At 41.1% G+C, this 26,089-nt stretch overlaps 1 protein-coding gene across 15 annotated transcripts in view; it reads right to left on the bottom strand.

Annotated features, from left to right (window-relative positions):
• The window catches only part of ADD1 (adducin 1), a 76,201-nt gene extending 50,669 nt beyond the window's left edge, over positions 1–25,532 (bottom strand). For 3 of the 15 annotated variants that reach the window (XM_022554927.3, XM_089911428.1, XM_089911431.1), the window contains exon 1: positions 25,376–25,524. The gene's annotated coding sequence lies outside the window, so the exon portion shown is untranslated. Of the gene's footprint in view, positions 1–23,415; positions 24,800–24,885; positions 25,015–25,375 lie in introns of those variants that run through there. The other 12 variants (XM_089911424.1, XM_089911430.1, XM_022554928.3 and 9 more) reach the window with 9 other exon arrangements.
• Between the last annotated feature and the right edge of the window lie 557 nt (positions 25,533–26,089).

The raw sequence follows: 26,089 nt of genomic DNA, 5'->3' as shown, positions 1-26,089 counted from the left end.
CTACAGCCCGCAAACCACAACTACTGAGCCTGCGCTCTAGAGCCCGTGACCCACAGCTACTGAGCCTGCGTGCCACAACTACTGCCCGCACGCCTAGAGCCTGTGCTCCGCAACAAGAGAAACCACTGCAATGAGAAGCCCGCGCCACAACGAAGAGTAGCCCCCGCTCGCCACAACTAGAGAAAAGCCCGCATGCAGCAACGAAGACCCAATGCAGCCAAAAATAAATAAATAAATAATAAAATAAAATGAAATCACAACAATTAGTCTAAGTAAAAATCTGCCAAAGGTAAATTTCTCTGAAAAGTAATCAGGTCAGCTGATGGAGACTGAAAACCCTTTATGCTATGAAATAATTATGAGCACACAAATTCTTAGATGGTCTCATTTTCACAAAAATAAAGACATACTATCAAGTGAAAAAAAGCAAGATACAGAGAATGATGTATTTATAGTACCACTTGGTGGGGAAAGGAGGGGTAAGAAAAATACTCACATTTGCTTGTATTTGCATAAAGAAATGTAGGAAGAATGTACAAGAAACTTAAAATGGTGGTTTATACTTGTAAGGAATGGGATCTGGGTGAATGGAGGACAGAGATGGCCAGGAGAGTCTTTACTGTTCATATATACTTTTTAAAAGTTAAATTTATAAAAAAAGAAAAATTTAAAAATAAAACACCATTAAGAACATAAATAAAATCATAAGCATCCTTGAAGGTATAAATGAACAGAGTACACAGTACCTTGTACTTCCAGCAGCATGATGACATCGAACATTTGTTTAAAGTTTAATATATATTCTGTTAAGTACTTTACTAGAGTGGCCCTATCCTGATTTTACAGGTGAGAAAATGTAGGCTCTAAGAGACTGTTTTACCCTAAGGCAGAGATAGTAAGTTAACCAAACTCTCAAGTTGAGTTAAGAATGTATAGGGTTAATGAGCCCCTCATAGTCAGTCCTCCAAAATGATTCGTATCAGAAGCATTGACGGCTGAATATTTCCTTAAATCAGTACTGGCTTTACTGTGCAGCCGCTACGTACTTCCATCTTACAAAAAGCAGCGGAGTTCCTGGCCTCTAAGCACAACAGAGCACTTCATCCTATAAGGAATCAAGGGGATTTGATGCACTTCCCTTTGCACGTGAGGGTACGACAGGCAAGGTTTACTACTGAAGAACAGGGCACTTAGCACGCTGGTCTCAAAGTCTGAAGCTATTAGGGGAACACACCACCCTGCTAGTTCCAAGAGGCAGACCAGGTTTTCTGCCCTTCGTCGTCTGAGCATCGTACACTGCTGTCTGGTGCACAGGAGGTGCTCAATAAAAGTGTGATGAACTAAAGAGCTGCCAGCAGCAGAGCAGCCATGAGGACCCTTAGAGCCCTTCTGAGTCAGTGCTGTAAACATCTCCATCGTAGTTTAAATCTAACCCCTTCATTTGAAAAGTAGGAAAACCGATGGGACTTCCCTGGCAGTCCAGTGGGTAAGACTCCGCGCTTCCAATGAAGGGGGCGGTTCGATCCTTGGTCAGGGAACTAGGATCCCACATGCCGCGTGGTGCAGCCAAAAATTAATTAATTAATTAAACTTAATTAAATAAAATTAGGAAAACTGAGGTTTGGAGAAGGGAGAAGACGGCCCTGGGCACACAGGGAGTAACAGGCAGAAAGCAGCAGCCTGGTGTGTCTGGAGTCAGGCTGAGGCCAAGTCTGATGTCCACTGCGCTGCTTACTACTGTGATCCTGAACTTCTGAAGTTGTTTAACTTCTCTCTGGACCACAGTTTCCTCACCTATGAACGGGTGTTGTCATGGCAACCTTGAGGGTTATCGTAAGAATCAGAAATGCCATTTGGAGAGCATTCAGCTGAGTGTCTGGTAGACAGTGGACACACATTAAAGGGTGGCTATGATTCCTGGGCAAGGCTAGGGCCAAAGTGTCCTGGCCAGGCTTATGGACATTCCACAACACCAAATTGCTTCTTGCTAACATGATTTTTATTGTTGGTGACACATAATTTAAAATTTCTGATCTCTGTCACAACTGCAACTGGTTTCAAAAATATATTAAAAAATATTTTCTAGGGCTTCCCTGGTGGCTCAGTGGTTGAGAGTCTGCCTGCCGATGTAGGGGACGCGGGTTCGTGCCCCCGTCCGGGAAGATCCCACATGCCGCGGAGCGGCTGGGCCTGTGAGCTATGGCTGCTGGGCCTGTGCGTCCGGAGCCTGTGCTCCGCAACGGGGGAGGCCACAGCGGTGAGAGTCCCGCGTACCGCAAAAAAAAAAAAAAAATTTCTAGTATATATAATTTATTTCTCATTATCACTACCACCATAGAAATTTCCTATGTTAATATCGAAATAACTTCTGAAGCCTTTAAAAATTCCAAATGATATTTGAAGGGGAAATTTATGAAAGTCTTAAACCATATGAAAAAAATGGCCAAAAACAAATTGAGACAAAGGAAAATCATGCCTCAAATTGCATATATTAGTTTTTACTTAATCAAAATGGCACCATTTCAACAAACATGACACTACTGAGGTAGAGGGGAGAATTCAAATTCTAAAAGGCTCCATCTGCACTTGGGCCACAGACAGAGCGACAGATCCCACATAATTTTTCAAATGTAACTGAAGCAGAAGCCAAAGGATAACGTCATCAAATGCCTACTGCGCTCCTACCATGAAGCTAACACAGGCCAGGCACTGTTCTTCAATCTGGATGCTTGGGAGACGCAATGCACAAAACAAAGATTTCTGCCTTCAGGAAATGTATATACTAGCAGAGGGGGCCAGGCAATAAACGTGCCACATAAGTAAATCACATAGTACCATGGAAGGGGACTGGGAAGACGCGGGGGGCGGGGGGGGGGGGTCAGTGGCAACATTAAGAAGGAAAGGCTCCCAGAGGTGACATCACAGGTGGCGAGGGCGAGAGGCACTCCAGCAGAGGGACAGCTAGAGCCAAGCCAGGAGTGAGGACTGGCTTCTGTTTGGAGTGGGAGAGGGGGACAAAACTAAATCCGTTTATCATCATTTTCTTTAAGCACTGAGATATTTCAGTTATATTTTGGTAACTAAGCAAACAAAGATAGAAGGAGGGCCACTCATACCTTACGTCCAAAACAGAACTCTTAATCTTCCCCCAGCCTAGTTTCCCTGCTTGGACTCAAACCCTTATAACTCATTCTGCATAAAAATGTAATCAAATCAGGTCCTGCCCCTGCTTAATTCTTATCAAGGACTTGCCATAGTCCCCAGAGTAAAATCTGAAATCTTGATCACAGCCAGCAGGGACCTACCCAGTTTGGCCTCCAGCCATCTTTCTGCCTTGTTGTCCCAGATACACTAGCCTTCCTTCGGTCTGCAAACACACCCAGCTCCTTCCTGCCAGAGCCTTTAGACCATTCTCTGCCCAGAACAAACTTATTCCAGCTCCTTTAAGCGCACAACTCCTTATCGGTTAAGTTTCAGGTCAAATTTCACCTCCAAATTCTGAGACCAAATTTTGAGATTAGTTTCCCTTACTCCCCTATTTAGAGTAGCCCCCACTCCCAGCTCTCTCAAATCACCCTGGGTTTTCTTTCCCTTCAAGGATTTATCCCTACTTTCAGAGCACAGACTCTGGAGCCAGACTGTTTTGAGTTCAAATTCCAGCTCAGCCATTTACTGGCTCTGTAAGCTTAGGAAAATGTCTTAACTCCCCTGGTCTCAGTTTCCACATCTGAAATAATGAGGCTAACAAATGTACCCCCTCAGTTAATGAATGTAAAATGCTTAGAACCAGTGTCTGACACACTAACTACACACACTAAGTGTTAGTTATTAGTACTACCTTCAGAAATTCACCGTCTGTCTCCCCTAGTAGGCTGTAACCCCCCAGAGGGCAGCAGACTCACCTGTCTCAGTCACTACTGTTTTCACAAGGCTAACCCCTAGAAGGCCCTCAATAAATACACACTAAGGACCAAATACACATCCAGGTCTCACATCTTGGACTGGCAATGCTAATCCAAGTTTGGATTCCAGAGGCATCTGACTAAGAAAAGCCATCACTTTGCCTCTTTCAATCACAACTGACGTACAACTGAAGAGACTCTGGGGGTACAAGTAGCTACTGAACAGACTCCAAATCCCAGTCTACCACTCACAAGGTGGTTCCAGACTGCACACCAACAATCTGGATATCAAATTGGGTTTTGTGTTTTGAGTTACCTGGGTATAATGTTTCCAAGAATTACGTCAATTCCCAAAGGTGGTACACAAAGCTAAAGGTGTATCTGTGTCTAGCTGACTGGTTTTGGAGACTCAAGCAAGTATAACTCCCAAAGGTCAGGAAGTACGAAAAGGAGAATTCTAGACTTAACGGTACTAGAGTCAGGCCCAGAAAGACTGCAGAGACCCAGCTGAGCAAGTAGGAAGCACAGGTTGACCAGCCACATGTGAGTACAGAGAATTCTACGCAGATTTGATAAGGAAGAAAAAAGCCACTCTGCAATCTAGTTAAACACATCAGGAGGGACTAACAACATTAGCCTAAGATGAGAATGTTTTTACCTTGAATTCATACTTAGCTAAGCAATACTATCACGTCTAACCAGAACTTGATCCAGTTTTGAAATGAACAAATAATTCATTCTTTCCCAAGTATAGTACACTGTGTGTCTAGGAAAATCTTGGCGCTTTGGCCTTGCAGCCTGACCTTCTGGGGTTAATACAGGAAGGAAATGGTCCATCTAGTCAAGTGTTCAACCCCAAGCCTCAAATGAATAATAATGCTTCATTTACTTAGGGGAGGCAATTCTCCTCTGGTGCCAAAGCCATGACATACTTCAAAATGATTTCCACACAGTTCAGAACACTTCTGAAAAACTACAGCATATCTTATCAAGCCAATAAAAATGCAAAGCACACTCTCAAATAACTGCAACAGCACGAATAAAATAAATATCCCCCAAAATGTGACCCTTTTAGAAAATCCTAGTTGCAGGACCGTGCCTAGAGTGGGAGCTCAAACAGCAGTTGCTAAACGAAACAGTGGAACACTGGAAAGGAAAGTTTACAGTATAGGAAACCCTCCAAATGGGTTAGGATTAAATATAAAGTTTCACTTCCTTTTTGGCTCACATACTCTGAAAAGGAAGCAGAGGTATCAGAAAAATTTCCCTTCTTTGATGGATCGGAAGTGGCTGCTTTGGTATTTCTCTGATTAGTAGGTAAGAATGAATGTTTTTTATATGTTTATTTACATCTGAAATTTCCATTAGGGTCTATTAATTTCTCTGTCTACCTATCTATCTATTGAAATCTTGATGTATTTATTCCTACAAATGTGAAAAAAATAGTATACCTACACTGACCTTTTATTATATTTGACATTCCCAGACTATTACCTTCTATAATTTTATTTTTCAATTAGCAAATATTTTAACATTTTACATATTTAGGTCTGCAGACCTTTTCCTTTGAATTCTTCTGCTTTTAAAGAGAAAGTTATCATTGCTTCCTAGGCACATGTCTAATAAAATGTTCCAAGAAAGTTTTAGGCATTATCTCTGAAAAACATTTTACTTTGCTTTTTCTCTACAGTCTCTATAATTTTAAACATTTCTCCTGAATCCATCTGGAATTTATTTTGATGAATGTCTTCCAGTTATCTCATTGCCAATAATCCCTTCTCCCTGGAAACCTAGAGGTGTGTTTCTTCACCCCCCACCAGGCCCCACTGATGAACCTTCCAACTCTGCACCAGCAGCACCCCACTACTGCCTCGTCATCTACCCTATCACCTTTTCCACCTCAGTTTCTTCATTTGTAATAAAATATACTCAAGTCATGCTCCACGGTTGTTGGGGCAATCAGAAATAATAAGTGTAAAATACCTAGCGCAAGGTGTGGCACACAGTGGGTACCCTGTAACAGGAAATGTTTTAATTATCTAGTATCAAATGAGGATGTAAAAGTAACATGCTAAAAAAAGTTCATTTAAAAACTTCAAGACCATTAAGTTTAACCAACTAAAAGTTAAAAAACATTTTAATTAAAAATAACATTTTATTAACACTATCGTGTTCTATCAACGCATGGAGCACAAATTAATAAGTGAAGTTTCTCACTCTAACTCAATCCCTAAACCAATACTGCACTAGTAACTTACTGAAAGAGACTTGGGTGTGGTTTTGAAAACAACTCTGGGTGAGGCAACTAAAGATAAGTCAACCAACCATCTGTTCAACTGAACAAATTTAAGTGAACTTTAATGCACCCTATCCTGTTTATATTTCCAAAATATGTGAGATAACACTGGTACAGAAAGAATCTGGCTTGGGTCTTCATCAAAATTCCATTAGCCTCTCAATGCTAACTGATTAATAAATGTGCTCAATTCATATCCAGAGTTTAGACCCTAAAGCCAAGCTACCTGGGCTCTGATCCCAGTTTACCATTTACTAGCTATGTAACCTTAGGCACATGTCACCTCTCTCTATGCGCTTCAGTTTCTTCATCTGTCAATGGGAATGATATTATTAGCTACTTCCTTGGTTTAAGACTAAATGAGTTGGGACTTCCCTGGTGGTCCAGGGGCTAAGACTCCACACTCCCAATGCAGGGGGCCTGGGTTCGAGCCCTGGTCAGGGAACTAGATCCCACATGCCGCAACTAAGAGCCTACATGCCGCAACAAATATCCTGCATGCTGCAACGAAGACACGGCGCAGCCAAATAAATATTTTTAATAAATAAATAAAGTTTAAAAAAAGACTAAATGAGTTAATTTATGTCAAAAGTCTCATACAGTGCTTGGCACACAGTAAACAATAGAATAAATGGTAGTCATTATTATTATTATAAGCAGCAGCAGCATCTTTAAAGACTGACTGAAGCTCTTTCAAAAGAACACTGGAAGAACATTCTATGACGGGCACTAATTAACTGTCTTCCTCGATGTGCACAGGGAACACACAGCCGCACCACTTTCTAGAGTTCCCTCTCACAGACTATATCACTGCTCTTTATTGTCAGTTTTTAATACAATTCCTAGACTGCAAGCTTACTGAGGCAGCAGCTATTACAATGCTTTACCTTCCAAAATTCCTAACACAATGCTCTGAACACAGATCTTAAATAATGCTTTTTAAATTAATATAATAGAAATAAAAAGCAGTAAGAAGAAACCTTGGAAGTATACATTTTTAGCACCAGAAAGAACTTGAGAAGCCACCTGATCATTTTACAGATGACAAAACCAAGACTTTAGCCAAGTCTCATATGCTGGCCAACCTGTAGCCAGCTCCTTCCTGTACCAAGAACATCAACACCTCACTCACTCCACTGAACTCTAACTGTGCATTTTAGAATCACCTCATACTAAACATGCTTTTCTTAAGTTTTAAACCAATACACAACCACTATTTCCATTACTAATAAATACCACCTGGAGATCTCAAGTAAGAAATACGTGAGGCCCTACCACTCAAATAAGATTTTCCATAATGTTATTTGCAAGTAGGAAATACATAAAACCTCCAAGGGCTAAACAACAACTACAACAACAACAACAGCCAAAACCTTGAGACTAAAACTAGAACTCTGAATTGGAATCACTCACAGAAAGTGACATTACCAGAGGTCAAACAACAAAAATCTGCATTGGTAGAGGCAAAAAAGGAGGAGCTGATGAGCTGAACTATGTAAGGGGATGGAAATGGTCTCAGGCTGAATAACCTTGGCTCACAGTAGAAGTAAATACAATCTTCTCAGGAAAAAACAACCTCAGTGTTGACTCCCCAGGTTTTTCCACAGGTTAAGATCAACCAAATAGAGGTCCAAGTCAAAAATTCAGTAAACCCAAAAACAATCTCCATGAGTGACAGGCATTGAAAAAAATAAATTATACGTCCAAGCCCTCAAAGACTTCAAATACTAGAATTATAACACAGAACACAGAATAACTATGTATGAAATGTTTAAAAAACAAATTAATCATAAATACGACAAGTCACAGAGACTACCAAAAATGAGCAGGCAGAGCTGAAAAAGAAACCACAGAGAACTTTTAGAAATGAAATAATTTGAAAAAAAAAGTTTAATCAACTAATGAATTAATAACAGCTTTGAGAGAGATTCCTGTTTACATACAGGAATCAATGAATTGAAAGACAGGTTTGAAAAAAATTATCCAGAAACCAGCACAGAGAGACAAGGAGATGCAAATTATGACAGAAAAGGTATGAAGGACAGAATAAGAAAATCTACTACACATTTACTGAGTTATAAGCAGAGATAATAAAGAATAGAAAAGAGTCAGTATCCAGAGAGAATGGCTGACAATTTTACATAACTGAAAGACACGAATCCACAAATACCAAGCAAAATAAATAGCAATCCATGCCTCATAAATACTGTAACAAATCTTCAGAATAGCTAAGGCAAAAAATTTTTTTCTAAAAGCAGAGGAAGAGTGGCATGGACATATATACACTACCAAACGTAAAACAGATAGCCAGTGGGAAGTAACCACATAGCACAGGGAGATCAGCTAGGTGGTTTGTGACCACCTAGAGGGGTGGGATAGGGAGGGTGGGAGGGAGGGAGACGCAAGAAGGAAGAGATATGGAAACATATGTATATGTATAACTGATTCACTTTGTTATAAAGCAGAAACTAACACACCATTGTAAAGCAATTATACTCCAATAAAGATGTTAATAAATAAATAAAAGCAGAGGAAAAAAAGACATCACCTACAAAGGAATCACAATTAGACTGTTGGCAAACCTGTAACAGAAACAACAAAAGTAGAGAAACTACTGAAAGGGAAATAACTGTCAATCTAGATTTCTATACCAAGCAAGGCTATCTTTCGAGAATGTATGTGAAATAAGGTCATTCCAGATAAACAAAAACAGAGGTACCTCCTACAGACCTATAGTAAAGGAGCTTTTTTTTTTTTTTTTTTTGCGGTACACGGGCCTCTCACTGCTGTGGCCTCTCCCGTTGCGGAGCACAGGCTCTGGACGCGCAGGCTCAGTGGCCATGGCTAACGGGCCCAGCCACTCCGCGGCATGTGGGATCCTCCCAGACTGGGGCACGAACCCGTGTCCCCTGCATCGGCAGGCGGACTCTCAACCACTGCACCACCAGGGAAGCCCAGGAGCTTTTAAAGAAGAAAAAGTGATCCCAGGAAGAAAATCAGAAATGCAATAAGCATCGTGAGTAAAGAAAATGGGAAAGTTAAATCTAAAAATGTTTTTGAAAAACATAGTGATGATGCTGTCCAATTCATGAGGCTAAAAAAAAAAGGCTAGACTAAAATACTGGATCAGAGTAGCATGTAACTTGATCATTGAGTTTAACTGGAATTAAAGTATTTTAACATCTTTGTTTTCTCTTGTAGTGGAATATGAAATTAATTTCGCTTTGTTAAATATGCATGGTAAAACTTCAAGGGCAACCACTAAAAGAACATAATAGAGTATGTAATTTCCAAACCAAACGAAGAGAGTACATAATGAAAAACAAAACAACTTGGTTGTTCAAAAAGGCAAGAGTGCAGGGAAAAAAATTACAAATAGAAGACAAATTGTAAGATGACAGAAGAAGTACAAATTTATCAGAATCACAATAAATGTAAATGTATTATGCCAGTTAAAAGCCAGACATAATACCCATTGTAGTAGGCTGAAGGATGGTCACCAAAGAAATCAGTCCTAATCCCTGGAACCTGTAAATGTTACTTTACATTGCAAAGATTGTGGAAATGTGATTAAGGTATTGGGAATGGTGAGATTATCCTGGATTATCTGGGTGGACCCTAAATGCAGTCACCAGTATCCTTACAAAAAGGAGGCAGAGGGAGATTTGGCTACACAGACATAAAAGAGGACAATTTGATCAGGGACACAAAGATTGGAGTGATGCAGCTATAGCCAAAGAATACTGGCAGCCGTAGGAGTCAAGGAACAAATTCTCTCCTCTAGAAGGTCTAGAGGAAGTATGTTCCCTCCAACACAGATTTTGGCTCAGTGATTCTGATTTTGGACTTCTGGCCTCCAGAACTGTGAGAGAATAATTTCTCTTGTTTTAAGGCACTAAGTTTGTGGTAATTTGTTATAGCAGCCACAAAAAAGCTAACATCCCCATAAAACGTTAAGAACAGAACATAGAAAGTTTGAAAGCTAATGGATGAAAATAGGTATACCAAGCAAACAACAACCAAAAAAAAGCTGGAGTATCTATATTAATGTGAGACAATAAAGACCATGGAAAATAAAAGCATTACTTTAGAATGGAAGTGCTATCCTAAGTAACAAAAAAATATTTCAATTCAACAGGAAGATACATATGTATGCCTATTAAAATGGTGTCAACACATATGAAGCAAAAACTATAAAAACTCAGAGAAAAATTGACAAATCTACCATCATAATGGATAGATTAACCCATAATGGGTAGATTAACACCAAAACATTGCTCAATTATTAAAACAGGCAAAGTAGTCAAAAAATTAGCAAACAGTAAATAGAAAAAGAATAACGTAATCAAAAGATCATTATAAGTATAGAGAACCTTGCACCTCCCTGCTTTCCAAAACAATTAAATTTTATGGGAGTTCCCTGGTGGTCTAGTGGTTAGGATTCAGCACCTTCAGGGCTCTGGCCCGGAAATGAATAGGGAACTGAGACCCTGCAAGCTGTGAGGCATGGCCAAAAAGTAAAAAGTAAAAGCACAAACCACATGCTCCTTCACGGGGAAAAAAACATACATCACATACGATGTAACTCATGTTTATCTATTCTTGCAACTATCATTCAGGCTTGATTTTTACTGAGAATAAAGATGATGTCATGGGGGACTTCCCTGGTGGTCCAGTGGTTAAGAATCCCTCTTGCAATGCAGGGGACGCCAGTTCAATCCCTGGTCGGAGAACTAAGATCCCACATGCTACGGGGCGACTAAGCCCACGTGCCACAACTACTGAGATCGCGAGCCACGACAAGAGAGCCCACACGCTGCAATGAAAGATCCTGTGTGCCGTGACTAAGACCCAATGCAGCCAAAAAATAAATATTAAAAAAAAAGGCAATATACCAAAAAATGGATTTTTTCCTTTGTGCCTTAAAAAAAAAAAAAAGATGATGTCATGGCTGTTTTCACAGCGCAATAAATCTGGGGTCAAGAGCTGAAATAACGTACAAGTAACTCATTTTATGAAAAAGGTACTGGCAACCTTCCATAGTTGTAGTCAGCAAAATCCGCACTATTTTCATGAGGATTCTACTTCACCCTAGTGCATCACAAAGCAATCAAAATGAAAACTATCCACCAAGAAAAAGTAAAATATACTTTAAAACTGCTAGCTTGATTCTTATAAAATAGAAATGGTAAAAATAACTGTGAGTGATATGAAACATCCCAGTGATCTGGACACCTCTAACAGAGATCTACCTCGTGTCCCTACAGAGAAGGCCCTAGCAGGAGTTCCTGTGTACTCATCCTCATGGGCTTCCTCTCTGTCTGACCTGAAGAGCCAAGAGCCCTTGAAGTGGGACCTGTGTTCTTGGTATGTTTGATTCCCAATGCCCAGTGCAATGCCTGGCACACTAAAGGCCTTTTAAAAGTTCAGTGAATTAATAAATCTCCTAAATGTGACTACTGCCATTTACAAACTAGAGACAAAGAAAATTCATACTATTATCGCTTGATGAAATGCTGGAGAAGAAATGTTTCCCTGAAGAAATTCCCTGCTTTCCAAAACAATTAGTCAAACACCCTATGCAGAAAACGGAGCACATTCAATATTCCAGACATCCTGGGTCAGAGACATTCCCAGTGGTTACACTGTCAATGTACGTTGTGCTTCAGTTCCTGAGGACGATTCTCAGAATAAACTGAGACAGAGAGTATCTGGATGGAGGGGTCATCTAGTTCCCCTAAAGATGGGCGGACTACCTTCACATCTCTCCTACTGAAGTAGACAGTCTTAAAAGGAGTTCATTCTATGAGACTCAAGAATCATTTCTAGGGCTTCCCTGGTGGCGCAGTGGTTGAGAGTCCGCCTGCCGATGCAGGGGACACGGGTTCATGCCCCGGTCCGGGAGGATCCCACATGCCGCGGAGCGGCTGGACCCATGAGCCATGGCCACTGAGCCTGCGCGTCCGGAGCCTGTGCTCCGCAGCGGGAGAGGCCACAGCAGTGAGAGGCCCGCGTACCGCAAAAAAGAAAAAAAAAAAGAATCATTTCTACCTTCCCTTCTTGCCTGAAGCTCTATACAATAATAACCTGATTAATGGTATCACCTGGGAACAAGGTTGGCCTATTAACTAAAACATTCTCTCATCTTGGAAAGCATGGCTTAACCACAAAGTTCTTGCTAAGCTGCAAATACATACAGCTGTAACAAAACAAAAATATCTCTGCACATAGCTTTATTTAAAAAAAAAGAGTGGGAGTAGCTAGTAAACAGGACTCTTTATTGCCTTTCTGTGCCTTTCCCACTTAACATCCGCTTCTCCCTGGTCTATACAGTGGAAAAGGAGGAAAGGAAAGGAAATGCACACTGACAGCATACCTATGTACCACATGCATTCAAAAGTTCTCTCACTGTGGCCTCACAACACTTCTAGTTAGACAAGACTGTTACTATTACTACTTCTGTTTCAACCAAAGAAAAAAATGAGTTCAGAGAATTTCACCAGCTTGATCCAGGGCTACACAGTTTGAGTGGCAAATTGCATCCAGACACTATATCCCTAATACCCAGCACTATACCAATAGTTGACAACTAACTTATTTCAGTGAGAATAAAATGCCTAATGCAGCATTCGCATTTTTACAGCTTTACTGATATATATTCACATATCATAAAATTCACTGACTTAAAGTGTACAGTTCAGTGGGTTTTAGTATATACAGAGAGATGTGCAACCATCATCACGATCTAATTTTATAACATTTTCAACACCCAAAAAGAAACCCCACACACATTAGCAGTCAGTCCCCAATCCTATTCCTCCCCTCCCCTACCACCTCTGATTCTCTGGCTTCTTTCATTTAGCAAAACCTTTTCCAAGTTCATCCATTTGCAGCATGTATCAGTATTTCATTCTTTATTACCGGGTTTGTTTCCACTTTTCAGCTATTAAGAGTAATACTGCTACAGACATTCACATACCAATTTTTGTGTGAACATGTATGTTCTTCAGCATTCGCATTTTCAAAGGGTTTTCGCAACATTCTCTCCTTTGCATCTTATAACTGCTTCATTTTGTGAGAGAGAACTGAGGCTGGGAGTAGTTAAGTGACTTTGCCACCCACTGCTGGGTAACCCTCAGTGAACCTGCAGTAAACTCGCACCTTCTGGCTGAAGACCTGCTCATTCCTTACCACCACACTGCTTTGTCTCCTCCACAAGACATTTCAAGCAACAGCATGCGGATGAGAAAAACCGTCTGCTTTGCTGAGGAGCTCCCTGAATCATTCTCCGTAAGTCAGTGCAAAAGGCAAATTTAAACTAAGCCTTATCAGATGAAGAGAAGGGGAGAACAAAGTGTTTGAGACACGGTATTCTACAGGTGCCTCCCAGCGCTGGCCTCCTCCCCCCCATGGAAACACTGACGGTTGCTACTGCAGGGTGCTGCGGAGGCACACGTGGAGTCAACACCCACTGTGCACTGCCTCTGAGGGCACCCCGGTCCTGTCCGCATGTGCCTGCGGGCTCGATTCCCACATCAGCCTGAAGCTCCCAGGCCCCCACAGCTCCCAAGGCCTTGACGCAGAGCTAAGCTGTTCTAAAAGGGGGACAGTATTTGGGGAGCATATATGGTCAGTTGTATAAACCCCCTTTTCCAACCTCCTGAAACAGTTCCTAGGCTTATAATATTTTTGGTAATAAGGTTCAGAAACATGGTTAATAATTATATTAATAATATATAACAGCCACTTACTAGGTAGCTTTTATGCATTTAATTCATTTAATCTTCACAATAACTGTGTAAAGTAAGTACTGTGATTACCTCTATGTTACACGTCAACACTTTCTTATGTGGGGAATACATGTAGTTGGTGGGAATATAAACTGGCATAACTCCTTAGGAGGGTAATTTGGAAACAGCTATGGAAACTAAAAGTACAAATATCCTTGAACCAGGCAATTTCACTTCTGAGACTATACCTACAGATATACTTCAGAGTGCTCAAAGACAAAGAATATTAACTGAAAAAGTTTACAACAGTAAAAATCTGGAAACTAATACCTATCAATACAGCAGTGATTAAACAAATTGTATTGTTAAGACGAAATACCTGAGACTATTAAAGAGAACGAAATAGATCTATCTGTGCTGCTACGGAGTATTCGCCAAGATGTATTAAGGAGGAGCAAAATCAATATCATTATGCGTAACAATTTATTTTTTAAAGGAGGTATAGGTACACACCACCACTCTGGCTGTGTGCTCTTGGACAAGTTATAATACTTAACCTGTCTCACAGCTCCCTCGTCTGCAAAATGGGACAACAACAATACTTCCCATGGAGTGCTCAATAAAAATTAACTGTGGCGATTATTAAACTTAATGATTTAATTATGACACTACTAATAGTAACAATAATTTTGTCATTATTACATGGGCTCCACCAAAACAATCAATGTCATATCTACACTACCCAGTGCCAGGCCTTACCCAAGTATAGGGAAACCGGCAAACAGCACGTGCTCTGCTTCCCCATCGAGTTCACAGCCCACGAGGGTTTTCTTTTCCAGATGTCTAGCCTACATGGCCTGCCCCCACCAACAGGCAACAAGAAACCATGTACAGTGAGACGGGTCTCCACTGCCCAGATGCCTTCCCCCAAATGCACACAGATTCGATCTCTGATCAAACATCACCTCCTTAGAGAAGCTTACCTCCCTCCCCAATCTGGAACAGATCCTTGCTGCCACCATTCTCCATTCCCTTATCCTGTTCCCTTAACCAGTTCCATGGTCTTCACAGCAGTTGTTACTATCTCACATTACAGTATTTCTTTATTACCTAACCTCTCTTTCTAGAATATAAGTTCCCAAGAAAGGAAAATGTGTCTCATTCCCTGCTCTGTTCAGTGCCCAGAATAGTACCCAGAGTACAGTAGGTGCTCAATAACTATAGGTGAAGAGATGGGACTGCAAGTTAATGAAAGCTACAGAATGGAAAATATGCTTGCAAAGTAACATTTTAAAAATTACTGTCATTTTATCCTGGCAGACTAGGTTCTCAAGACACTGTTCAGTTAAAAGTTAAGTGACTTCCCTGGTGGCACAGTGGTTAAGAATCCGCCTGCCAATGCAGGGGACACGGGTTCAATCCCTGACCCGGGAAGATCCCACATTCCGCGGAGCAACTAAGCCCATGCACCACAACTACTGAGCCTGCGCTCTAGAGCCCATGCTCTGCAACGAGAGAAGCCACGACAATGAGAAGCCCACGCACCGCAACAAAGAGTAGCCCCTGCTTGCCTCAACTAGAGAAAGCCCATGAGCAGCAACGAAGACCCAATACAGCCAAAAATAAAAACAAATTAATTAATTTAAAAATAAGTGTCCTCCACACTCCAGTCCTACTGTATTTAAAAATGCTATTCTTTTCCTATGTAGCTTAAATTCATACAAAATCATGTCAAAATATGCTCAACACTTTGAAGCTAACAGATATCAAAGACAATATTATACATTAGTCATAACACTTGTTTAAAAAGGTACTTCTGGAATAAATAAAGCTCGAAGGGCAAAACTGAGTTAAACTTGCTTCCCTTCATTCCTTCCAACTCAAGTTTCCTGCATGTAGGTCAGAACAAGCATTAACTATTAAACAGTTTTGTTAAAGTTTAATATTATGCTATGTTAAGATAACCTAAATATTTTAAGGAGCCATGTGTTAACCAGCAAGCACTGAACAAACTAAGCAAGTATTAGCATGTTTAATCTGTCTACTTAACCAAATCTTAGATTCAATTTTTAAAACCTCAGACGATAGAAAATTCAAAAAAAGACATCCCTTCTACTTGCCAAAATAACTTGCCAAAGCATGGGGGAAAATAAAAAACAAAAGGATATATATGATTCAAGGTAAAGTGCTGTTGTTGTTGTTTCACTGACTAGATTCTCAAGGAAGCTAGGAATTTAATATATTAAAAAGAAAAAGAAAATGTTGCCATTCACCATCTCCAACGCAGGAAAAATTCTAAAGTCCTACTGCTAACATAACAGAACAAAGCTTAAGAACATTTATAGGAAGAAATAATGATTCAGAACCCAACAATGTAAAATTTACGATGTCTGGAATCCAATAAAAACTTACCCAACAAGCAAAGCAGAGAAGCAGGAAAATATGACCCATATTGAAGAGATAAATCAATCAAACCAACCCAGGACTGAAAGAGGAGTTGAAATTAGTGGACAAGGTCACTAAAACAGTTAGTACAACTGTATTACATATGTTCAAAATCTCAAGTAGAGAGATGAAAACTATAAATATGATAGAATTGAACTTCTGAAGATGAAAGCTACACCATGTAAGATGAAAAATTACATTGAACAAGATCAATGATAGATTAAACATTGTAGAAGAGAGAGTAGTGAATATGAAGACAGAGCAACAAAAAACCAAAACAAAACATAAAGGGAAAAGACAAATAAATGAACAGAGCATCCGTGAGCTGTGGGGCAACTTTAAATGGTCTAACATGAATGGGACTGGAGTCCTCAAAGGCAACATGGAGAAGGAAACGTGAAAAAATAATGGCCAAAATTTTCTCAAGTTTGACAAACACTATAAACCCACAGATCCAAGAAAGCAGCTCAATGAACCCCAAGCACAAGAAACACGAAAGAAACTACTGAATACAAAAGTACATCAAAATACTATAAAATTGCTCAAAACCAGTGATAGGGAAAATCTTAAAAGCAGCCAAAGAAAAACATATGTTATGTAGAAGAACAAAGATAAGGATGACAGCAGACTGCTTGTAGGAGGTGATGCAAGCAAGAAGACAGTGAAGGGCTTCCCTGATGGTGCAGTGGTTAAGAATCCACCTGCCAATGCAGGGGACATGGGTTCGAGCCCTGGTCTGCAAAGATCCTACATGCCGCTGAGCAACTAAGCCCGTGCGCCACAACTACTGAGCCTGTGCTCTAGAGCCCGCGAGCCACAACTACTGAGCTTATGTGCCACAACTACTGAAGCCCACGTGCCTAGAGCCCGTGCTCCGCAGCAAGAGAAGCCACCACAATGAAAAGCCCACACATTGCAGCGAAGAGTAGCCCCCTGCTCGCCGCAACCAGAGAAAGCCCACGCACAGCAACGAAGACCCCAACGCAGCCAAAAAATAAATAAATTTATTAAAAAAAACAAAAAAAAGACAGTGAAGCAACATCTTTAAAGTAAAACTAAAAGATTTTACCCCAAGGTTTTGAGCTTCCAGACCTTTGGCTCAAATCTACAACTTTGTGTAGTAAGCTTCTGTGGCAACGGCACCTCTGAATTACAAGCATTACATTTTCTCAAACAGTATCATCTCATTTGGCAAGATGAGCTACAATATGCACAGCATCTGCTTTTTCAGTACAATGTTTCACACGCAAAAGGCATGAGATAAATAATTGTTGGGGGTGAATTTAAGAACCATTAGCAATGGTTCCTCTCTCCTTTTTGCCCCCAAGTATATTCTAAATATGTGATAATAAATCACACACTTGAGCAGCACCTATCACTTACAAAGTACTTTTTCATTTACTCATCATACAAATTCTTTGAAGTAGTTAAGGAAGGTATTATCATCACTGCACAAATGGGGAAACTGAAGTTCAGAAAAAGGGAAGTGATGTGCCCAAGGATAAGAAGTGGAGGAAGTGATGGAGGTAAGGGTAGGAAAGGGGCTTTGCCATTTCTTGGGTTCTTCCTCTGGGCCAGGTTTAATGCTAGCTTAAGATTAATTTGGCAAAATTTACAGCAATATGGATGGACCTAGAGATCATCATACTAAGTGAAGTAAGTCAGACAAAGACAAATATATGATATCACTTATATGTGGAATCTAAAAAGATGATACAAATGAACTTATTTACAAAACAGAAACAGACTCACAGACTTCAAAAACAAACTTAGGGTTACCAAAAGGGAAAGGTCAGGGGAGGGATAAATTAGGAGTTTGGAATTAACATATACACACTACCATATATAAAATAATCAACAAGGACCTACTGTATGGCACAAGGAACTCTACTCAATATTCTGTAATAACCTATATGGGAAAAGAATCTGAAAAAAAAAGGATATATGTATATGTGTAACTGAATCACTTTGCTGTACACCTGATACTAACACAATATTGTAAATCAACTATACTCCAAAATAAAATAAAAATTAAATTAAAAAATATTAATTTGGCAAAGAAAGTTATACAACTAGGTGTAACCAGGTGTTTCTAACTCCAAGTAGCTCTTACTATGGAACCACAGCTGGAATACATTAAACTAAAGGACAAACATGAAATATAAAAATTCATTCTGGGATAGAACTAGAATAATGAAGTTGAAAATTCTACTCAAAGTAGAGTAAAGAAGATTTCTTGAAGAATGAACAATGTTTATTTCATTTATTATAATGGACAAAGCCCCCAGTGATAGCCCTGCAACCAATACCATGTGGCATCTCAGGACAGTATTTCTCCTACATAGTTCCTTACTGTAGACCAAAGCAGGATGCAACGAAAGAAAGTCCACTGGCAGACAAAACAATTAAGTCCAGGAGGCAGATGTCTAGTTTGATCTAATGATAAAATTTAAACTCCTGGCAGAAATCAGCAAATGATGCCCCGCCTGAAGCCAAATCCAGCCCACTGCCTGTTCTTAAAAGGGTCACAAGCTTTGATTTTTAAAGGCTAAAAAAAATTGTATGAAACATAAATATATGATAGACATGAAAATCAATTCAAATTTCAGCAACCATAAATAAGGTTTTATGGGACAGTCATGCTCATTCACTTACATATCATCTATGGCTGCTTTCATGCAACAACAGCAGAGCTAAGTAGTTGCAACAGAGATCATAGAGCCCTCAAAGCCTAAAATATTTATTATCTGGCCCTTAACAGAAAGTCTGTTAACCCCTGCTTTAAGGGAACAGATGAACCTTTAATAATTTGCCATGAACATTATTTCTCACAAATAAGCTCTTAAAAAATTAGGGCTTCCCTGGTGGCGCAGTGGTTAAGAATCCGCCTGCCAAAGCAGGGTACACGGGTTCAAACCCTCGTCTGGGAAGATCCCACATGCCACAGAGCAACTAAGCCCGTGCGCCACAACTACTGAACCTGCGCTCTAAAGCCCGTGAACCACAACTACTGAGACAGGAGCCACAACTACTGAAGCCCATGTACCCAGAGCCTGTGCTCCACCACAAGACAAGCCATCGCAATGAGAAGACGGCGCACTGCGACGAAGAGTAGCCCCTGCCTGCTGCGACTAGAGAAAGCCCACGTGCAGCATCAAAGACCCAATGCAGCCAAAAATAAATAAATAAATTTATAAAAAAGAAAAAACTGCCATTATCAGACAAGATATTTGTGTTGAATGTTCATTAAAAAGCAGTCATATCTTCTTGAATAAAGTATGGTACAACCACATAAAGGAGCACAATGCAACTGGAAGAAGGAATGAGAAATATGTCTATATTATAGTCTGGCATGGATGCCAAATGGTAAGTGAAATAAAGCCTGGTGGGATTAGGGAAATGCACATCAAAACTACATCAAGATACCACCTCATATCCATTAGGATGACTATTATGGCTACTATCAATAAAAAGAAAACAAATGTTGGCAAGGATGTGAAAAAACTGGAGCCCTTCTGCTCTACTAGTGGGAATGTAAAATGGTACAGCCACTGTGGAAACCAGTACAGTGGTTCTCCCAAATTTTTTAAGCAGAATTACCATATGATCCAACGATTCCACTCCAGGGTACATATCCCAAAGAACTGAAGGTAGGGTTTCAAAGAGATATCTGTACATCCATGTTTACAGCAGCAGTATTCACAATAGCTGAAATGTGGAAGCAACCCAACTGTCTACTGAGGGATGAATGAATAAACAAAATGTGGTATTTACATACAATGGAATGTTATTCAGCCTTAAAAAGGAAGAAAATCCTGATACATTCTATAACATGGATGAACCTCGAGAACATTATGATAAATGAAATAAGTCAGACAGAGAAAGACAAATACCGTATGGTCCCACTTATATATGGAATCTAAAAACAAGACAAGACAAAAAGCAATTCCTTAGTCGGTATTTTATAATAACTATAAATGGAGTATAACCTTTAAAAATTATTTATCACTATCTATAACTTATATAATATTGTACATCAAATTACTTCAATTAAAAAAAGAAAAAAAGCAATTCCTAAACATTGAAAGCAAAATAAAAAACGAACACTATGCATCCAGTGGTGACAAAATCATGGAGTAACTATTCAAAGCGACTTTAAAACACGGTAATTTGACTACATATTCCAAATAAGGATGCAAAAAAACCTCTTAAATACTTTATATCAGTTGGTGGTAGTGTTCATATTACTCTTCTGATACTGAAATATGTACAGTGTGGGATAAAACAATGAGTAATTAGAATCAAGATGTTTGTCTTAGAAGAAAAAAAGGTACAGGTGCAAGATTAAGAAGGTTAAATAGAATTCTGTCCTCTTGCTTTACAACTAGAAGTATCAGTAATCCATGATGTGTGCACTGAAAAGACCTAGAAACAATGATCAACTTAGTAGCAATGAACAACTCCAGGGCACAGATTGTGATTACTAAATACTATTTTTTCATTAAAAGAAACCAAGGTCCCTTGGAGAAATGATGATTCCAGGGCTGGGACAGAAAATGTACAAGGTGAGCCTGGTGCAGTTTGTCATACCAGAAAGAAGAGCAATCAAAGACCATTAAGAGTTGTGTCCAAAGGATTTAGGAGCCGATTTGAACAGATTCCTATTGGACAACGACGGAACAAGTTGAGCCTCAATAAGGATCTACAATGAATTGAACCATATCAAATACGTTTAAATCCATGAGTTCACAAGAACACAAATACATATACACAATTCATTGGCTATTTTGGGGGGACAACAGCTCATTATTTTGAAAACTAATAAAAAATGGAGCAGAATTAAGCGTTTATCTTGCCTTTCCTTAAAGAGTTATAATTCAAGATAACCAAATTACGAAGGAGGGGAAATTACTCTTTATAGAAATATTCAGCTAATCAATGATGAAGTTATATAATTAAATTATCAACATTTTTTAATGCCTCATGAAATAATGACTCTAAACATTGAGCATCAAGGGCTCCTAACAAGAAGAAAGACTACTTGCAGCAACATGGATGTACTTAGAGATTATCATACTAAGTGAAATAAGCCAGACAGAGAAAGACGTATGATATCATATATCACACATATTACAGCATATGATATCACTTTAGTGAAATCTAAAAAAATGATACAAATGAACTTATTTACAAAACAGAAATAGACTCACAGACTGAGAAAACAAACTTATGGTTACCGAAGGGGAAAGGGGGATGGGGTAAGATAAATTAGGAATTTGTGATTAACAGATACTACTATGCATAAAGTAGATAAACAAGTGCCTACTGGATAGCACAGGGATCTATATTCAGTATCTTGTAATAACCTATATTGGAAAAAAATCTGAAAAGTATATGTGAATCACTTTGATGTACACCTGAAACACTGTAAATCAACTATATTCAATTAAAAAAAAAAGACTACTAATTCTTACCTGCCTACTAACCTATGAAGTCTTCTTGCCAAAAATAAATCAAACCTGAATCTGACTATTCCTTCAGCTCTAACTAAATTAGATTACATTTACAGCAAATTCTGTGTAAACTACAGAAGAATAAAATCCAGACTGTGTGTAATTCCACAGAACAAACCACCAATTTCAGCAACAAATAAATTACAAGAGATAACAAAAGATGGAGGAGCCTATAGATTAAAATAAGCCACAATGTATGAATAGCATTTGGATCCTGATTCAAACTGTTAAAATCAAGAAAATTTCAACACTAGTTGGATATTTGAAGGTAATAAGGAATTCTGTGAGAGTGGTATCTGTATTTATCTTTTTAAAAAGATGTATATAGGGCTTCCCTGGTGGCACAGTGGTTGAGAGTCCACCTGCCGATGCAGGGGACACGGGTTCGTGCCCCGGTCCGGGAAGATCCCACATGCCATGGAGCGGCTGGGCCCATGAGCCATGGCCGCTGAGCCTGCATGTCCGGAGCCCGTGCTCTGCAACAGAAGAGGCCACAACAGTGAGAAGCCCGCGTACCACAAAAAAAAAAAAAAAAAAAGTATATAGATATACATACAGAAATACTTAACGGCTAAAATGATATGACATCTGGGTTTGGGGGTACAGATAAAGCAAAACTGGCCATGAGTTAATAACTGCTGAAGCTGGATGAGGGTAAAGAGACGTTTACTATACTAGTCTCTCTACATGTGTGGGAAGAATTAAACATGTAAAAATAAATAAACAAGTCCACATACTCAGCAATAAAAAGGAACAAAATTGGGTCATTTGTAGAGACACAGATGGATCCAGAGACAGTCATACAGAGTGAAGTCAGAAAAAGAAAAACAAATATCGTATATTAACGCATATATATGGAACCTAGAAAAATAGTACAGATGAACCGGTTTGCAGGGCAGAAACAGAAACACAGAAGTAGAGAACAAACGTATGGACACCAAGGGGGGAAAGTGGTGGGGCTGGTGTGATGAATTGGGAGATTGGGATTGACATGTATACACTAATAAGTATAAAATAGATAACTAGTAAGAACCTGCTGTATAAAAAAATAAATACAATAAAACTCAAAAATTCAAAATAAATAAACAAGTCCAGTTAAACTCTAAGTTTCACATAATAAAAATGTCTTTTTTATATTAGCTGTCAAACTGTTAAAAAATTATGATGATCAATAAAATTTTAACACTGGCTGGATATTTGATTATTTTTAATTTTTTTAAAGTATCTTTTAAAGCATTTCAGTATTTTCTGATTCAATACAAGGACTACTTGAAAGAACTAACTAAAAACTAATAACCGATCTAAAGAAACAGTTTTTATAGTAAAATCAATAACAAAAAACTGAATACCAAACAAAACCTTACCAATATCGGAGAGCATCAAACAGTTAAAGGAGAAACGGTGAGGTGTATAAATTATATTTTAGAAAGGAAACTATCCCACCTTTTGGAAACTGGGTAGAATTTAGATTCCTGTCATTCAGTGAGCCTCTGTAACTAAAACCACACAAGCAGTAAAACAAATCATACCATTTGTCCTGCTGTAACCCACGTCAAAACTCTGAAAAGGGCTTCCCTGGTGGCGCAGTGGTTGAGAGTCCGCCTGCCAATGCAGGGCACACGGGTTCGTGCCCCGGTCCGGGAAGATCCCACACGCCGCGGAGCGGCTGGGCCCGTGAGCCATGGCCGCTGAGCCTGCGCGTCCGGAGCCTGTGCTCCACAACGGGAGAGGCCCGCGTACCGCAAAAACAAAAACAAAACAAAACAAAACTCTGAAAAGCAGTTGGGACTGCCAAAACCATCCACTTCTCTAAATAACAACTTTACTATGGAATATTACTCAGCCATAAAAAGAAACGAAACTGAGTTATTTGTAGTGAGGTGGATGGACCTGTCTGTCATACAGAGTGAAGTAAGTCAGAAGAGCAAAACAAATACCATATGCTGACACATATAAATGTAATCTAAAAAAAAAAAAAAGAATGGTCATGAAGAACCTAGGGGCAAGACGGGAAGACGCAGACCTACTGCGTCTTCTGCGAATGGACTGGGACAAATCTGCGAATGGACTGGGAACAAAGTGAGAGAGTGGCACGTACATATATACACTCCCAAATGTAAGACAGCTAGTGGGAAGCAGCCACATAGCACAGGGAGATCAGCTCGGTGCTTTGTGACCACCTAGGGGGGTGGGGTAGGGAGGGTGGGAGGGAGACGCAAGAGGGAGGGGATATGGGGATATATGTATACATATAGCTGATTCACTTTGCTATACAGCAGAAACTAAAACACCATTGTAAAGTAATTATACTCCAATAAAGATGCTAAAAAGAAAAACCAACTTTACTATTCTAGTTTAACCCACAGTCAGAATACTAAGATTCTGGATTTTAAAAAGTAATTTACACGTGGGCTGGCACCTGCCCATTAACTAAAGACTGCAGTTATTACAATCCCACCCTCATACAATTCACCCTCTTTGCCTGGGATGCCCTCCCCTCTTTGGTGCCTGCTGAACCCCAGCTCACTGACTCCGACTCGTTTTCACTGGGGGCTTCTACTGATGTGTTCAGCAAAGAGGACAGCAGCCTACTTCCTATCCCCATTAAGATTTAACCAATTTTTCACCCGCAAAAAAACCTTTCTGTAACAACTTATCAGCACTGCACACCGCTCTCAGCTATGTTTTTGGTTCTTGGGGATAGGACAAATTGCTTTATGTCATTTAGGCATAAAATCATATGGTCACACCACCAGCCGTCGGAGGTTAACCGAAATACTTACTTTAACGTAAGACTGCATGAAGTGAACACAAAGACCTGGAAAATATCTTGAGCCATGAATTACTTTTACAGCAAAAATAAAAGTAATTGCTAAAGGCAGAGACCCTCTGACACCCCCCCCCGCCCCACTAAAAGAAACGAAAAAGAAAGGAAGGAAGGAGAGGGCGAGATGACCAACAGCTCCTTCTCTAATAAAGTTGCAGGACAACCCTATTACCATCCGTAGGCAGATACGGCTTTTCTGTTTGGGCAGAAGCTGTCGTTTTTTCAAAAACACGAGAGCAGACGGGCAGAACCCGGATGCCCGCGTCTGTCTGCATCTGTGCTCGAACCCTGGAGCCGTCAGCCCCGCGGGCCACTGACCCGGCGGCCGCGAGCACCGCGCTGACCCAACGTCCGGCCCGGATCCTCCTTTCCCACACGGGCGCCCGAAGCCCACCACCCAGTCCACCGACGAGCTGCCCAGGCGCTCCCACAGACCAGCCCGTGCGACGAAGGGTCTGCAGGGCGTCGGCCCCTCTGCGCCAGTCAAGGCCGACGGCCAAACGACGGGAACCCCACCCCCGCCCGCCCAGGACAGCCCCCCGGGGCCGCCTCCACCCTCCGCGCCGCCGCCACAGGCGCCGCCGCCACTGGCCCCGCCGCCACAGGCCCCGCCGCCCGGCCTGGAGGCCCGGGCCTGCCGCCGTCCTGCACACGGGCCTCACCTCAGGGTCGAATCGCGGGCAGCGCGCAGGCTACCAGGTCTGAGCGCGGCCGCCGCCCGTCGCTCCGGCTCCGCCCCCTGTCCGCCGCGCGCACCCTGCCGGCTGCCCCCACCGGCCTGCCCGGCCTCCCGCCCCCTCAGCCCTCCGCACAGCCCCAGAAGCCCGAGCTGGGTGCGGCCTGAGGCGCCGCAGCCCAACAACGCACCACCCCATAGGCCCAGCCCTTGCTGCACCTCCAAGCAACACGTGCTGCTATTGGCTGAGAGAGGGCGGGAGAGGTGGGGTGGGGCCTGGGTGGGAGGGGTTACAGCCTCTGGCCACCGCTTTTCCGGGGACGGACTTCGGGGGCCGCGCCCTCCCCCTGCGGACGAAGCAGGATCCAAAGTGTGGGGACGGCCAGTTGCAGCCCCTCATGCCTCGTCGCTGAAGCAGGCCGGGCCGTCGTGCCAGCGGCGCCCGCTCACCCAGAGCCGTTCCGTCACGCATTCATTGTTGCTGGTCAGGCTCGTGGAGGTCTCCTGCGGGCCAGATTCGTGCGATGCGCAGGAGAGCTTACCAAAGGGTAGTTTGCAGGCCCTGCTCAGCCTGAGGCTGGGGGCCTCTCCCTGTCCGCCTCGCCCACTCCTCCAGTGGACGGACCCTGCCCCCTGCCCCCTGTGCCCAGCCCTGTGCTGGTCTGCATCCAGAAGCCCTTGCCAGGGTGCCCGGGACCAC

The sequence above is a fragment of the Delphinapterus leucas genome, chromosome 5 (assembly GCF_059928025.1).
Source record: "Delphinapterus leucas isolate spDelLeu-1000000601 "Yukka" chromosome 5, BTC_Dleu_Yukka2, whole genome shotgun sequence".
Lineage (NCBI taxonomy): Eukaryota > Metazoa > Chordata > Mammalia > Artiodactyla > Monodontidae > Delphinapterus > Delphinapterus leucas.
Note: the sequence above shows the minus strand (reverse complement) of the source record. Positions and strands in the feature narration are given on the sequence as shown.